At 40.6% G+C, this 6,493-nt stretch overlaps 1 long non-coding RNA gene across 1 annotated transcript; it reads right to left on the bottom strand.

Moving 5' to 3' along the window:
- Positions 1 to 2,462: 2,462 nt before the first annotated feature.
- LOC124261779 lies at positions 2,463 to 4,138 on the bottom strand. The gene is made up of 3 exons (XR_006894423.1): positions 4,055 to 4,138; positions 3,548 to 3,757; positions 2,463 to 2,549 (listed from the first exon to the last, which is right to left on the bottom strand). It is a non-coding gene; the product is annotated as an uncharacterized LOC124261779 (long non-coding RNA).
- Positions 4,139 to 6,493: the final 2,355 nt, after the last annotated feature.

Below are 6,493 nucleotides of genomic sequence, written 5' to 3'. Positions count from 1 at the left end.
CATTATAAAAAATATCCTGCAATGTTTTGACATTAAAATATTTATCCCTTTGTCATGGAAAATCAATGAAGTCAAGTACGACAAGGGATAAAGAACGGAGGATCCTTTACCTTTCAATAAGTACAATGACCTACTAAAATCTGGAATCAATATAGGGCTTTATTTCATGTAATTTATTGATACCTGCTTGGGTGTCTTTACTTCTCCTGCAACAGGTCACGTATATAAGATCCGATGATAGCTCTATAACAAGAGTATGGGGTATGATTTGTGGAGTGCTACCTTGGCAGCAAGACCATCCATTGTGTTCCTAGAAATGCCAACGTGGCTGTGTAACCAAGAAAAGACGATGTTGTGGTTAGCCAGTAGCAAGATCATTATATGATTGAATACTTTCAATTAAAATGATGCTTGCAAAAAGATATTTAATAGCCTGAAAGCACGAAAAGAGTCTGAAAAAGATTATATATTGTTTCTATTTAGAGTTTTTAAAAAATGCATTTTACGGCTGTTAAGATGATGTTTGCTTCGGCTGTGAAATTTGAGCTGTGATCGGTAATCTAGAATATATTGTTTTGATCCAATGACAGTGGCAGAAGCCACTGCGCCAGTGAATGAAGTATTGCACGTAGAAGTTATAGACAGAGACAGATCAACTGCATGCTTCAATATACTTCTTGTCTTACGCTGCACTCAGCACTTTTCCAGGTATATAGTGTCGGTATAAGTAAATAAATGAATCGGGACCAGATGATCAACAGCATGAGCATCGATGTATGCAAAATGTGCACACGATGACATGTTCACAAACAAGACAGCAAGCCTGGGCCACCTGTTCGCCGCCTCTGACGACAAGTATGGGTTGCTGAAAATCAATCTCTAACCCATATCTTCACTGAGTAAACTTCAATAAGCAATCGACAAAGTTTAACATGCTTAAACGACAGGCCACGTGAGCCGCGACTGCAACCTCGTAACCAGCACAGGATCACTTGAAACTTAACCTGACGTGAACGTGGGCCATTTTGTGTATACATCACATTTACACAGTCACTCACAGGTATTTCATCATCTAGTGATATATAAATCTATTTTCGTGCCTCTCTCACCCCCATCCGTCCCTTAAACACAAAGCAAAAACATTGAAACAAACAAAAATATTATTTGAGCAATCACACAGACGACTGTCTGTTGTCTGAGTGTCAGTTTAAACTGTATGTCATGCTTATCAACTGGAATAGTGTGTATATCCCTCGAGGCGCAAAACAAGAACAGGAATATATCTTAATCAATATTTCAATAAATCATCAGGCAATAACACATTTTTGTTTTCTCAGAAGAGTATGAGGTATGAGAGAGCATTTTAGGATCATCTCTGTCAGCAATTCTTCTTACTCTCAGTACAGTCTGTTCCATTCCACTCCTGCCTCACAGCCGCCAACACACTGTCCTGTCACGGGTCACAGCTAGAGTTGTCGCCCTTGCAGTGTCTGTCTGAGCAGACCTTGATACAGCTTGTTCCATAGCTGCCAACACCGCAAACTGAAACAAGCACATCCACACCGTTTATTTTCTCCATTACTACTTATTCACTTTCACTTTTAGTTTACTTTATACAAAATACTCAGAAAATTGTCATCAACTGTATTGATAGTTTAACTTTTAAAGACCTGTAACAACAAACCTGTGTCACACTTGTCTGTTCGCCAGCCAGGTAGACAGACTCTACTTGACAGACGCCGGTTACGTAGTTGCACACAATCTCGCCGTCACAGTGGCAGTAGTTGTCACAGTCAGCACCGAAAGTACCAGGAGCACACACTTAAAAGATGCAAGATATCAAAAACATTTAACATTTAACAAAGATGGGAATATAGGAAGAAGGATATTCTACAGAATACAGCAAAGATACGTTCGCTGATCATCTTCGTAAATGAGTGGCAATCCCTGCTATGTCCAACAAAAACATTAAAGGAATTACCGATCATGGGTACTGATCATCTTCCCAGCATCTACGTTAAGACTATCGTGCATGCTGAAAACAAACATTAAAGTGAAGACCATGCATGTTTACACTGAAAATATAATATTACTTAATAAACGCATGTGATGTGTACTGAATCCAGCAACGTAACATTATCAACAACTGTGACAGTTATTGCAACCACAACAACCAAGCGATTTTACAGCAACCCCAGGGGGAAATTCACATCCAAACGTTACGTTGTGTTCTTTGTTGTTCAACGTCAAGTCATTTAAGCATCACACCTGTATCCGTATTTTTAGGAGTAAAGAGTAACATCAGTGTTCCCACCTTCAACTTCCACTTCACAGAAATCCATGATAGGTACGTTCACAGTGTTCTTTTCGTTGTTGACAGTGGTGGTGTACAGGACCAGGTAGCGCTCCTTCACCAGAACACGTGGCCGTCAAACATCAGGTATGCCTGTCCCGTCTGTGAGCCCTATCACGTTGTAGCAGTTGACTCCACCAGTTGGGGAGGCGGCAGTCAGCTATGTAGATCTGGATACCATTCCGACGAACTTTATCTGTTACATGTGAACATGGGGATTAGAACTGGCACATTTCTGGGGAAGCTGGCACGGATCTCAACACAACATTATCCACCTAAGTGTTAGTAGCTTTAGTGATCTTAACATGTCTTATATATCTATGGGTATTGCAGATGTCTAAGATCAACAGTTTGACTAAAGACAATAATTTGTCCTGCATTCATGTTCCAGACACATATTAAGTCTTTGAACCGAATATTGAAGTGACACACATAAAGGCGAGAAAAAGTGGATGTTAACTTCAGTAGTTTTGGCGCTGATTGGTAGTGACAACGGACAAGTAGACGCCAGGAAAGCTCAGACAAATATTATTCGGCGACTCATTTTCTCTACATTAACTCTCTAGTTTCAAGTGATTATCTCGATTCTGGTGTTTTTATTTAGAGCTCTTGAGTAGTTATCAAGAACACTTATAATGTATAGAAAGGTGTACCAAGCCTCGTTTACATGAGAATTTAATCCCGATTCCAAGGGCTATTCTTTTTCAAACTTTCGATAAGCCAACCCGATAAATGAGCACACCTGAAGCCACTAATTCGACAGCAAATACAAAGGTCGGAAGGTCGATCCATCCGCCAATCTGCACATTTTCGTCCGCACATGTTCAAATGCAGCGTGTTTCCCAGAAGGGGATTAAGTTATCGTTACCATGCGGTTGTCCGGAACTGATTACACCCCAGGAATATTACACACACTTCCTCCCTCACACACACAACACACACACTCACTCTCTCACACACACAATAACAACATCATCACAATAACACACACACACACACACACCTCCCCACCTCCCCCACAGCATCTTCTGAATTTCAGAACTGATGCTCGAATGGAGATTAACAGGCTGAGGTCACCGAGTTTTATGACAATAGGGACATACAGTCAACCTTACACGCTGACAACAGTGACAGTCGAAACAGGTTCGTGAACAACCAAGTCAACAAGTGTAATACGCCTGGCGTAATACTTACAATCCGTCCTGAAGTAGATGATGACGTCATGTACCATTGTGTCCTTTCCAAGATCCAATTCTCCACCAGGGCAGATGCTATATTGTCGTCATTGAAAGCAGAATGAAAACATCTGGTTTCATCATTCCTCTCATGTCTCCGTTGACAATAGCGTTGGATGATGAGTAATAGAAACTACTGATGATGTTGTTTTGTCGAGGGCGACATTTTCTGTAACATACAATACAGGGGACCCTAACATCATCATTAATATCATGTTATGGTAATGTAAGCAAGTAGCTATTAGAGCGACACCGTTTGTATGTGGGTAATGTTCTGAACAGAGTGAACATGTCAGCACCTGTTTTCTGGTCTGTTTCCAGATCAACAGTCCACTCCAAAAGTACAAACATGTAGACTCCTCAACGACTGTGTACTCAGATATATTTCATGCATTCTACAAGCAAATGTAAACTGTAGCAAGTGCAGTGAACGAAATCTTTTTTAATCTAAATCTCCTTTTCTTACCTTTCGATAAGTCCGGTGCCCTGGACCATCCCCTGGAACAACTTGCAGGCTGACAACCAGAAGTAGGTAGCTGCTTGGCTGGTGGACAGTGACACCTGATAGACAGCACATACCTGTTGCCGCATGTAGCCTGTTGGACAGCTGCCTGTAATATATTATATATATGTGAATGATCTGCATCAACAACAGACAGTGACACTGGCAGCTGCACCTGTAGCCGAATTTACCCACCACAGAGCAGCTGCCTGTAATATATTATATATGTGGAATGATCTGTATCAACAACAGACAGTGACGCTGGTAGCTGCACCCGTAGCCGTATCTACCTGCCGGGCAGCTGCCTGTAACATATTATATATGTGAATGATCTGCATCAACAACAGACAGTGACACTCAGTAGCTGCACCTGTAGCCGTATGTACATACTGAGCAGGCAGTTCGTAATATATTATATATGTGAATGATCTGCATCAACAACAGACAGTGACACTGGTAGCTGCACCTGTAGCCGTATGTATCATACTGAGCAGGTGTCTGTAATATATTATATATGAATGATCTGTATCAACAACAGATAAAGATGACAGCTGGTAGCTGCACCTGTAGCCGTATCTACCTTGCTGGGCAGCTGCCTGTAATATATTATATATGTGAATGATCTGCATCAACAACAGACAGTGACACTGGCAGCTGCACCTGTAGCCGAACAACTACCTGCTCGGCAGCTGCCTGTAATATATAGGTATATGTGAATGATCTGCATCAACAACAGACAGTGACGCTGGTAGCTGCAATTCTGTAGCCGTATCTACCTGCTGGGCAGCTGCCTGTAATATATTATATATGTGAATGATCTGCATTCAATAACAGACAAGTGACATTAAATACACTGGTGAGCTGCACCTGTAGCCGTATCTACCTGCAATGGGCAAGCAGCCCGTTACAGATTATTGTTATTATATGTGGATGATCTGCATCAACAACAGCAGTGACAAGCGAATGTATATTGGGCTTCTTCTTACATATCTGGCAACCTAAATGATAGAACCAATATAAATGTTAGTAACCGATTCCCTGACCGATACATGGTAAAAGCAAGAATTGCGGAATAGCCAAATGAAAACGAAGTTTTCAAATAAAAATTTACCTTTCCTGAAACTGATCACTTCTATTCTATACAATCCTAAGTCATCATTCCTTACAAATCACTTTAGTCTTCGTTAACTGTAACATACACATCGCCTTATTGTGTATATACACGCATTCTAATGCGTACTGTCCTTAGATTTCTAGTATGGCTGCAATGAGCAAATAGTCTCATGTAACGGCAAATTGCCAAATTAAAGAACTGTGCATTATTCCATTTCACAATGCAGTCACTAGTTCCACCAAAGAAATCATTAATAATCGCTGGTCGATTTTCAAAATTCTCTCCATTCAAGATACCAGTAAACAGACTTGTACTGGTAGGGATTCTACGCCCACATAAACTTGTTGTGCAGACTTGGCCCTGCACAAGCATAGCGACCTAAAGCAAGCTTTATAACAACCTATAGTCTATGAAACAACCATATTTTTACAGAAATATCGGTCCCTAAATCATAATCATGAAAACATAATGAAAAAGGAGCTTCAGAGACATTGTTTTAGAAGTGGGACACATTCTAGATTTGCTCAACAAGTTCTTCGAACTATTTATTTCAGGGTCTGTATGACAGATCATGCCGTTATGGGTCTTATGAAAAGATCTGCTGCGCGGTCTGATGATAGATCATGGTATGATTCGGATGCTGGTGTTTATATTTTGTTATTATACTTGTATTTTATTTGTGTAAGGATTTTGTGGCGGAGGCTTTTAGATGTAGGAGAGGTGGTCTTGGGTTTAGTCCTACCATGCCAGTAGATGTCGTTATTATGTGCAAATCATCAGCGAATAACCTGTGATAGTTTGAAGCCGGTCAGTTATGTTATTTATGTAAACTAGAAGCAGAACGTAGACCTTCAAATACAGACCATTGTGTGGACTCCTGCTTTGGTGTGGATTTGCTACTGGATAAACTATCATTCACCAAACCTATTTGACGACGATCTGACAGATAACTGCGGTATCACGCTGATAATTTACCAGTAATTCATCATTGGTCCCACTTTATGTAACTGTCCTTTGTGCCATACTCTCTGCCGTAATGGCCTTAGGAATACCATTCAAAGGTATCTACGGATATCAAGCTTTGTTATAAATTTATGAGTTACTGTGTAGTATAATTCCTTGGCACGAATCTCGACTGATGTTTGGAGAGCAGCTTGATGTCGAGAAAGTAATTAACATGCGTTTGAAAACAAGTTCCTGGAAATAATTTCCAATGACAAGATCAGAGTGCTTGCTGCTGAGGGGTAGGATTTTGGTCCTGTTTTGTAAAATGGCATTACATGGCTAGT

Source organism: Haliotis rubra, unplaced genomic scaffold (genome assembly GCF_003918875.1).
Source record: "Haliotis rubra isolate DU_JTF1 unplaced genomic scaffold, ASM391887v1 Scf809, whole genome shotgun sequence".
Classification (NCBI taxonomy): domain Eukaryota; kingdom Metazoa; phylum Mollusca; class Gastropoda; order Lepetellida; family Haliotidae; genus Haliotis; species Haliotis rubra.
Note: the sequence above shows the minus strand (reverse complement) of the source record. Positions and strands in the feature narration are given on the sequence as shown.